The following is a 10603-nucleotide window of genomic DNA, read 5'->3' as shown; positions in this document are numbered from 1 at the left end:
CGTCAGCCCCGTAAATGCCCAGACTTCCATATTCTTCTTCATCTTTGATGAAATGTCAAAAATAATATGAAAATAACTCCTGTAATTGGAGATAATCCAGATTTTGTGAACAAGTATTTGGACACACTCAAAATGTTGTAAATTGCATAAATTGTCTAAATTATAATTATAAGGCAACATCTTAGAGTATCAATTGAACTATCAAATCTATATCTGGATACTTGTCCGACTGCATAGTCTAGCGGTTGAGGCGTTTGGCTACCATGTCCCGGGTTCGATTCCCAGTGACTTTGAAATAAATTCATTTGATTTTTCACTCTAATATTCATTTAATATTACCCTTGACTGGTTACTGAAGCGCAGGGCTGATCACCTTTCCTTCATACATTTAACAATCAAGATAATACTGCTTATATAGGGTCCGCCATCTAAAGTTTTTTTTTTCAACTAGTGCTTATTTCGTGAATGGTAACACTTAGCTCATGTCTGATTTGACAGATAATTAGTTTTATCCTTCCGCTGAGCGAATATGGTTGTGTATACGCTTGAACAACGCTGGGAAATATTGCGACATTACTTTGAAAATCATGGTAATGTTGCAGAATGTGTGCGAAAATTGCGTACGGTTTTTGGAAGAAGAGAAGCACCGTCAGCTCCGTATGTTCGTTATCTTGTGAAAAAAGTGAAAGAAACTGGCATCCTCATCGATAAACCAAAGCGTGAAAAGCCAAAAACAGTGCGTACACCCGAGAATATCGATGTTGTGGCAGAAAGTGTGCGTGAAGCGCCATCAACATCAATTCACCGTCGTTCTCAACAATTGAACATTTCGGAGACATCATTGAGACGAATTTTGCATAAAGACCTTGGTATGACGCCATACAAAGTCCAATTGGTTCAGGAGTTGAAGCCAACTGACCATCCAATGCGTTTTCGCTTCGCTGAGTGGGCCTGCGATCGACTTACAGAAGATGCCGATTTTGCCAAAAAAATCATCTTTTCGGATGAAGCTCATTTTGATCTTGGCGGGTATGTAAACAAGCAAAATTGTCGTATTTGGGGCACAGAAAACCCGCACGCATACATTGAAAAGCCGGTACACCCAAAACGAGTCACTGTTTGGTGCGGATTTTGGTCCAGAGGCATAATTGGGCCATTTTTCTTTGAAAATGAGCAAGGAGTGGCCGTTACAGTCAATGGCGATCGTTATCGGGCCATGTTGAACGGATTTTTGTTCACAAAAATTGAAGAGGAGGATATTGGCAACATTTGGTTTCAACAGGACGGCGCTACGTGCCACACAGCCGAAGCTACACTCGATGTTTTGCGCCCTGTTTTCAAAAAAAAAAAGTTATTTGGCGGACCCTTTATATATGACGCAGTGCCCTATGCACCATCGGGTGCGAATAAGGGTTACTTAAAAAAAATCATTGATGCAAATTTGATTTCTTTTAGTATGTATATTGAGTTTATATGATGAGAGTAAACACATGTGTGAAAATCACTTGAATTTATTTTGACTCCCCTGGAAATTGAACCCGGGTTCTCTACCATGGTAGTCAAATACACTTACCACAACGCTACAGAAGCGGACGATATATATATACACACACACATATATATATATATATATATATATATATATATATATATATATATATATATATATATATATATATATATATATATATAAATAAAAAAAAATCTTTAGAGATAAAATAAAGAGTTCACACATTCGTGGAAGCCTGGCTGTAACAGGCATCAATAGTAAGGTAGGGGAAAGGCGATTGGAGGTGGTACGGGCACATAGGACGCAGAGAACCTGATCATATCGTGAACCAGGCAATCGCCATGGATCTTCCTGGAAAGGCATCTAGAGGAAGACCAAAGTATTCATGGATGCTGCAGAGAGATAACATGATACGAAGGCATGGCCTAGGTGACGTTGTCCATGACAGAAGGACCTACAGCCTGAGGACGAGGAGAGTTGATCCTAGAAGTTTACAAAGATGATAAGTTAGGATGAATAGAGTATGGATTGTGTTAGTTTAAAATTTTAATCACATTTAAAAAACACCATTTTTTATAAAAGTGTCAAATTTATGCAATAATTTTGATACATCATACACTGAACTTCTCTTTTACAAGGTAGATACAATATCTTACAAGATACCGTATAAAAAAAGTACAGGAAGGGCGTTTGTCCACTACACGGACTTTTACTGTCCGGCATGTCAGTTAGCGTTTTAAAACGACGATTGGCTTGGATTGGCTTGTGCTTTTGTCCATCTTTCTTCGGAGCGGAGCTCTTGATCGGTGCGTGAACACGATACGCGTAAATTCCGGGTAGTGGACAAGCGTCCTAAGTCCTCTTCTTACATGATTTCGACTTACGTGAATTTGTACTCACACAATATTTTTTCAATGTTTTTTTTAACCCCTAATATTTCAAAAAAATATTTTATTTTTATACAAATTGCTCACTCCTTTCAACAACATCATAATCGTCAATTTTCCGTTGTGTATGTTTTCGGAATGCCCAGAAAATGTACTATATCCCAGCAAAAGCGGTATATTTTTAACTTAATATTACCCGCTACAGGGCAGAAAGTGTTTTTGCATTTTGAAGAAAAGGTTTAATTATTTTTTTAAATAAACTAAATATTTTTCAAATGGAGAAAAAACCTTCAGGTTTTACCTAAAAAGATCTGTTGCACAGTAAAAAGTTCAATAAGTGGCTTGATATTTATTTTAAATACATTTTAAAAACGATCTCCTGAAAAATCAAGTTTTTTGATATATGACGTTGTTGAAAGGAGTGAGCGATATGTCAGGCAGCTGGTTAATTTGGGTATAGGCAATACCTTACTCCAAACTTAGTTGAGTTTATCAGCCACACATGTATTTGATTATGTCCTCGTGTATTATAATGATGAATTTCTATATTGTAAATTGGATTGGTGTGGCTGTTTGTTCGAAATGATGTAAAAAAGGAAGTTCTGTTGAATGCAATACAGTTTTAATAATTTATTTATTTGTTGATAATAAATTTTAACACAATTAATTGATGTTTATTTAGTAGAATACCTCTTCTTCTTCTCCATCCTCATTACTGAGAGTTGTGACCCTTGTGGAAGCAATGACTCTTCTCCAGTTGACTTGCCTGCGCTGCACGTAGCGCTCCAACCACCGAGGTGCCTGCTGCTGCCTTAACTCCATCGGTCCATCGTGTGGGGATCTTCCTCTCCCTCTCTTCCCCTCCAGGCTACCCATCACAACCAGTCGTTCCAGGCTATCCTCATTGCCTCACGCAACGTGTCCAAAGGACTAAGAGAATCCGTCATGTACAGACACTGGACAGAGTCAAGCCTTCCAAGAACAACTCCTGACGAATGGACTCGTTGGTGCGTCTAGCTGTCCATGGAATTCGGAGCATGCGCCTCCAACAACACATTCCAAAAGCGTAAATTTTTCTCCTTTCTGCTGCTTTTATGGGTCGTATTTCAGCAGCATGGAGAAAAATGGAGTGGACCAAGCTCCTGACAAGCTTCATCTTGGTGTTGTTATTCACACCCCGGTCTTTCTAGATTTTGTCTAGCTTAGACATGGCACTTTTGGCAATGGCGATACGACGTCTGATCTCTCCTTTGAAGTTCTTTTATTGCTTATTTGAGATCCAAGGAACTGAAACTCATGTACTATCTCAAATCTAAGGTATATGTTGCTAAATTTTAGTAGAAACTAACGCAAAACATCTGGGAGATATCTTTTCATCAGTTACTTTGATTAATTTAAAATCATTGACAACCGTCGTGTGCTGACTAAGAAAAGCTAGTTTATCTAGTAAGATTACATTTTCGCACAGTTCTTGCATTAGATCCTGCATAACTGTGAACAAAAGAGCGGCTTTAAAATCCTCGACAGTCAAGCTACTCCAAATTTCCATTAATTTACGCCTGTCAAACATTTTAAACTTTTCCGGAAATTGTAACCTATTTTGACAATTATCAGATTTCGATAAAACGCATGTTTCTGTGGATATTGACATGGTTTTAACTGCAGCTTTGCTTGATTCATCAAATGTTAATTTCTTTGCGTTATTCAAAGATAAATCCATCACGCAAAAAGTCAAATTCTCAGCATTAGATGTTAAATTCTGTACAACATTAGATGTAAAATTCTCAGAATTAGATGTTGAATAGTGTACAACATTAAATGTAACATTCTCAGGATTAGGTGTTACATTTTGTACAACATTAGATGTAAAATTCTCAACATTAGACGTCAAATTGTATACAACATTAGATGTCAAATTCGATACAACATTAGATGTAAAATTCTCAGCATAAGATGTCGAATTCTCAGCATTAGATGTCGAATTCTGTACAGCATTAGATGTTAAAATCTCAGCATCAGACGTTAAATTCCCTACGACATTAGATGTCAAATTTTTAACATCAGGTATAAAATTCCGCATATCAATAGATGTCGAATTCACTGCATCATTCGGTGTTAAATTCTCAACATTATATGTTAAATTCTCCAAGACATATCCATGTCTTATTGCGTCATCGAGAAATGAAGGGAAATCACATTTTACGGATTCAGTTTTCCGAACTCCTCTTTGTTTGATTTTTACAAGTTTTGAATTTTCTGTCAAAAAAAAGAAATAATTTTTAAATATGTAAATGTACCAATAAATTCCCTAAAGAAATAAATAAAATTAGAAGATATTAATTTTATCGATAATGCTTATCTCAGCTTTGCATTCCTTCCTTATTTCACTATTCGCACATCTATCATACATCGATTATCATTATCGATAAAATTAAGAAAGGTGTGTTGAGATGGTTTGGACATGTAGAACGAATGAGTGAGGAAAGAACGGTAAAACAAATTTATGAGGCGAATGTTAGTGGGAAAAGAAGCAGAGGAAGACCGAGAAAAACATGGCACGATCAGGTATGCCAAATACTTGAAAGTGGTCAGGTTAGGAGTCGTAACAATCGGCGGGTATGTATGAGGAGATGCATGAACGCGGAAGAGGCGAAGAGTGTTTGCAAGGACAGAGTGGTGTGGCGCTCTATTCTCTCTGCCTACCCCTGCGGGAAGCGGCGTGATGGTTAGTTAGTTAGTTAGAAGATATTAAAATACTCAAGAAAAAATTTATGCCCGTTACATGTAAATCTTAAAAAATTTATAAAAAGAAAATAAAAAGACCAATAAATCATTCATTAAATAAAATAATGAACCTTGAGTGCAAGTCCCTCTCCAAGCACAAGAGCTCAGTTTCATTTTTGGAGAGGCAAAGCGAAACTAAAATTATAAGTTTGCCATATTGCTCACCCCTTTCGACAATGTCATATATCAAAATCATCAATTTTCAGCTGTGCACATTTTCGGAATGCCCAGAAAATGTACTATATCCCAGCAAAAGCGGCATATTTTTCACTTAATATTTACCCGCTACAGGGCACAGAGAAGTGTTGCTTTTGCGTTTTTAAGAAAAGGTATTGTTTAAATTTTTTTTAAATATACTAAATATTTTTCGAATGGAGAAAAAAACATTCAGGTTTTACCTAAAAAGATCTGTTGCATGGTAAAAAGTTCAATAAGTGGCTTGATATTTATTTTTAATACAATTGTCTATATTTTTAAACATTAAAAACAATCTCCTAATAAGGATAAGGTTGATAGGATAAAATTATGGAGCGTGCTGGAAAAATATGGAGTAGACAATAAACTTATACAAGCAGTTGCTTCCCTCTACGAGGGCAGCACAGCTAGTATAAGAGTGAATGGGGACATTACATCATGGTTTGCAATATCCAAAGGCGTAAAGCAGGGATGTGTAATGTCACCATGGTTGTTTAATCTCTATATGGACCATTGTATGAAAGAGATTGAAAGTATGGAAGTCGGAGCGAAAATGATGAATATAACTGTTAGTTGCTTGCTGTATACGGATGACGCCGTACTGCTAGCGAGCAGCGCGGAGGACTTGCAACTAATAGTGTCAAGAATGTATGATGTATGTATGGAAAATGATCTGGCAAAGAATGAAGGTAAGTCAAAGGTCATGGTGTTTGAAAGAGAGAAAGATTTGACAGAATGCAAGATTATCGTGCACAATGAATCCCTAGAACAGGTGCAAGAATTTTTATATCTAGGAAGCATGTTCACAAGGGATGGAAAAGTGGATAAGGATATTGAGAGAAGAGTGAATGCAGGGAATAGAATAAATGGTGCTTTTAACAGAGTGATTGGGAATAAGAATATGTCCATGGAAGCCAAGCTAGCGGTTCACAACGGCGTGCTAGTACCGACACTAATGTATGGAAGCGAAACATGGAACTGGCAAAGGAAGGATGAAAGCAGAGTGAATGCTGTTGAAATGCGCTCCCTCAGACGAATGTGTGGAAAATCATTGTATGACAGAATTAAAAACGAAGATATAAGAAAGGAATGTAAGGCTGAACGAGGAATAATTGAAAAGATTAGAAAGAGCTCTTTGCGGTGGTATGGACATGTGGAGCGAATGGATAGCGAGAGAATGACTAAGAAAATATATGTGGCGAATGTGAGAGGGAAAACAGAACATGGACGACCGAAAAAGACTTGGCACGATCAGATCAATCAGAACCTAAAATGTGGCGGTGTCAAAAGTCTGCGTAATCGGAGGGCATGTATGACTAGATGTATGGATGTGAAGGAGGCGAGGAGTGTATGTCAGGACAGAAGAGTGTGGCGTTCCATCCTCTCTGCCTACCCCTGCGGGGAAACGGCGTGATGGTAGTAGTAGTAGTAGTAAAAACAATCTCCTGAAATCAAGTTTTTTGATATATGACGTTGTTGAAAGGAGTGAGCGATATGTATAGAAATTGTATGAAAAAATTTAACTATATGAAATAAATATTGTCAATTTTTTAAAATATATATTGTTATTTGAATGGACATTTACCTTTAATTGCATAGAGTTCTAAAACGCCTCTACTTAAAAGATGAAAAATTCTTTTGTCATAGTATGATGTATCATTCCTCCATCCATTTTGAGTTTTTTGGCAACCGAGTCTTAAAAATGGTCTCTGTAAAAATTTTCTACCCTCGAAATGGCGAAAACATTTCTTTAAAGCATCGCTGAGGGGAAAATTCTCAAATTCAACCGAAGGACTCTCAAATTCTCTTAAAAATACCGTTGAATTTATGTATAATGGCATTTTGGTATTTTCAACTGTTGATTCTGGATGATTTTGCATTTTTGATGCGGTACTAATTTGATTATCACTGATGCATTTAGTTTCTTCGTTATTAGAATTTAAATGTATAGACTCCTGCGGCATATGAATATTAGATTTGAAATTGTTTTTGTGTGAAGCGTTGGTGTGTTTAGAATCATCTATCGTGCCTTTTATCGCCATTTTATGATAACAGCAAGGCATTATCGCAATCCCAGCGCATAATTCCATGTGTAGGAATAGTTTAAGTGCTGTTATCGTAAGATCCGCACACGCATGAAGACCAACGATAACAAAATTTTGAGCATTCGGGAAGAATTCCCGGATGAAATGGTCAATGGCTGCTTCGGAGTTAGTTGTGACATAGTGGTTAACGAATTTGACGAATTTATTTGACTTTTTGAAATATTTTTCTTGTCGCTTTTTAGCGTTTTCAACATTTTTAAGGCTTCCTTCAATTCCAAGTACTTGATAACCAAATTTGTCATGTAAGTGTTGACTGAGGTAACCCTATAAAAAATGAATAAATAAATATATTTATATATATATGAATATATATATTATTATTTTTTTTATTAATTTTTTTCTTTTTAACTTTTTTTAACTGTGTGGCCTTCCAACCTCTCTGACTTCCCCTGCGGAGTAACGGCGTGGTGCAGTAGTAGCAGGTAGGAAGTCGAGAGGTTTTTTTGTATGTTGGGTATAAATTGGGGACTGCATCTATCCTGTTGTGGCTCGTGTGGTCTCATTCATTGAATGGTCAGCACTTGCAGCACCTGAAAGGCATGTTCTTCAAACCCTTATCAGCACCCCAATGGTGCATAGGGCACTGCATAATATAAACGCAGTATTATTTTGATCGTTCACACATCGCTCACTCCTTTCAAGAACGTCATAAATCAAAAATCGACAATTTTGAGTTGTGCATGTTTTCGTAATGCCCAGAAAATGTACTATATCCCAGCCAAAGAGGCATATTTTTAACTTAATATTTACCCGCTACAGGGCAAAAAGTGTTATTTTTGCATTTTGAAGAAATGGTATTATTTAATTATTTTTTTAAACATACTAAATAGTTTTCAAATGGAGAAAAAATATTCAGGTTTTACCTAAAAAGATCTGTTGCACAGTAAAAAGTTAAATAAGTGGCTTGATATTTATTTTTAAAACATTGTATTTTATGTTTGAACTTTAAAAACGTTCTCCTGAAATATCAAGTTTTTTGATTTATGACGTTCTTGAAAGGAGTGAGCGACATGTAGGAAAGGTGATCAGCCCTCCACTTCAGGTACCAGTCCAAGGTAATATTGAATAAATATTAGAGTGAAAAAATCACTTATATTTATTTGACCCCCCTCTCCTGGGAATCGAACCCGGAAGCTCTCGGCAGCTGAGCGTGCTGACCACTATACTACGGAGGCGGACAAAAGGTGTGTAATAATTCAAATACCAAAGTAATTACCAAACCACAGCCGAGGTCAACTACTAAAGAGACATCCTTCAAAATACATAATTCACGAATCTTCCGGGAGAGTTCCGTGATCTCGTGTTGCTTTTTGGGACTCAATCCGGGAATCGGCTTCCAATTCCCGTTCGATTCCCATCCGACGCCATCTTTGCGATCCGTCGGCTGCGCAAAACGGCGGAGTTTGTCGAAAAATCCATCAAAACATCTTTCTGACGTCAAAAAGGTCATATCTATAATTTCTTCATGTGTCCAATTCGTTAGCTGTTCAAGCCAAGAATTTGGGAATTTTTTTAACACATTTTTGGACAGTATTGCCGTATTGGAATGCTTGAATAGGAAATCGTATTTGGATAAAAATTTGATGGTATTGTAAAAGTACGAATCAAAGGTTTCGTACGCTCTTGGAAGGGCCATTTTTGATATTTTTACATAGTTGATCAATTGATCAATGGTGATCAATTCCTCTTCTTACTGAACACGTTGACTGCCACGGCAATTTTCGGAATTCCGGCCTAAAAAGCCAATTCAATTTTATCATATTATATGTATTATTAATAATAAAACCCTTATCCGCAAACCAATGGTGCATAGGGCACTGCGTCATATAAACGCAGTGTTATCTTGATGGTATACACATGAAGGAAAGGTGATCAGCCCTCCGCTTCAGGTACCAGTCCAGGGTAATATTGAATAACTATGACAGTGAAAAAATCACTTATATTTATTTTACCCCCCTTGGGAATCGAACCCGGGACCTCCAGAACGGTAGGCGAGCGTGCTGACCATTACACTACGGAGGCGGACAGAATCTAATTATAGTACATAACTATATTTCCTTATTATTTTTTGACATCTCATCAAAGATGAAGAAGAATATGGAAGTCTGGGCATTTACGGGGCTGACGACCGTCATAGGCTGGTTTAAGTGATCACTTTACACACGTGTAACATTCACCAATTCTACCCATTTTTGACAACCACACTACTCAAATTCTTGGAAGTTCTATATGTATGAACCAATTCAGAAACCTTGTTCTTGAATCACTAGAACTTCACTAGAGACATCTATTGGTGAGATGAAAAGAAGCTTTTTATTGAGCAGAACTATATTTTCTGTTCGTTTATTAATAAATTTTCTACAACATTTTGAGTGTGTCCAAATACTCATTCACAAATCTGGTTTATCTCCAATCATATTGATCTATCAAAAAACTTGATTTTTCAGGAGATCGTTTTTAAAGTTTAAAAATATAATGAAATGTATTAAAAATAAATATCAAGCCACTTATTGAACTTTTTACTGTGCAACAGATCTTTTGAGGTAAAACCTGAAGGTTTTTTCTCCATTTGAAAAATATTTGGTATATTTAAAAAAATAATTAAACAATACCTTTTCTTCAAAATGCAAAAACACCACTTTCTGCCCTGTAGCGGGTAAATATTAAGCTAAAAATATGCCGCTTTTGCTGGGATGTAGTAAATTTTCTGGGCATTCCGAAAACATGCACAATTGAAAATTGATAATTTTGATATATGACGCTGAAAGGAGTGAGCGAGTTGTCAAAACATAACCTCTTTGAATCAAATGTCAAATGAGAAACGTCAAACAGCATTGTTGCCAGTATATATATTTTTTATTTGGTTGATAAAAGTACCTACCCACTCATGAAATTTTTTTTTTAAATAAATTTTACTCTCACGAGCTCTGGTCTAACCTGGTAAAATGGGAAAGAAAGAAAAGAGGAAGCACACATTTCTGAAATGTTTAATTCAACAATGCTTGTGAGCATACAGTATTTAAGTTGCTGTCAAGAAGCATGCTGCTGCCATGGGAAACGTTTAGTACTGCGTGAATTGTTGTTATGTTCAACCGATGGCGCTGCCATTGCGATTAAAAAAG

At 36.5% G+C, this 10603-nt stretch overlaps 1 long non-coding RNA gene across 2 annotated transcripts; it reads right to left on the bottom strand.

Moving 5' to 3' along the window:
• Positions 1-3002: 3002 nt before the first annotated feature.
• Positions 3003-10293, bottom strand: LOC148301902 (uncharacterized). 2 transcript variants are annotated; one of them, XR_015838731.1, is made up of 5 exons: positions 10094-10260; positions 8698-9215; positions 7831-8011; positions 6962-7745; positions 3003-4653 (listed from the first exon to the last, which is right to left on the bottom strand). It is a non-coding gene; the product is annotated as an uncharacterized LOC148301902 (long non-coding RNA). The 2 variants fall into 2 exon arrangements; XR_015838730.1 differs by lacking the exon at positions 7831-8011 and having other exon boundaries at positions 10094-10293.
• Positions 10294-10603: the final 310 nt, after the last annotated feature.

Source organism: Brachycentrus maculatus, unplaced genomic scaffold, assembly GCF_059751285.1.
Source record: "Brachycentrus maculatus isolate JH-2025_06_01 unplaced genomic scaffold, ASM5975128v1 h1tg000504l, whole genome shotgun sequence".
NCBI classification, from domain to species: Eukaryota; Metazoa; Arthropoda; class Insecta; order Trichoptera; family Brachycentridae; genus Brachycentrus; species Brachycentrus maculatus.
This window is presented reverse-complemented; position numbering and strand designations above follow the sequence as displayed.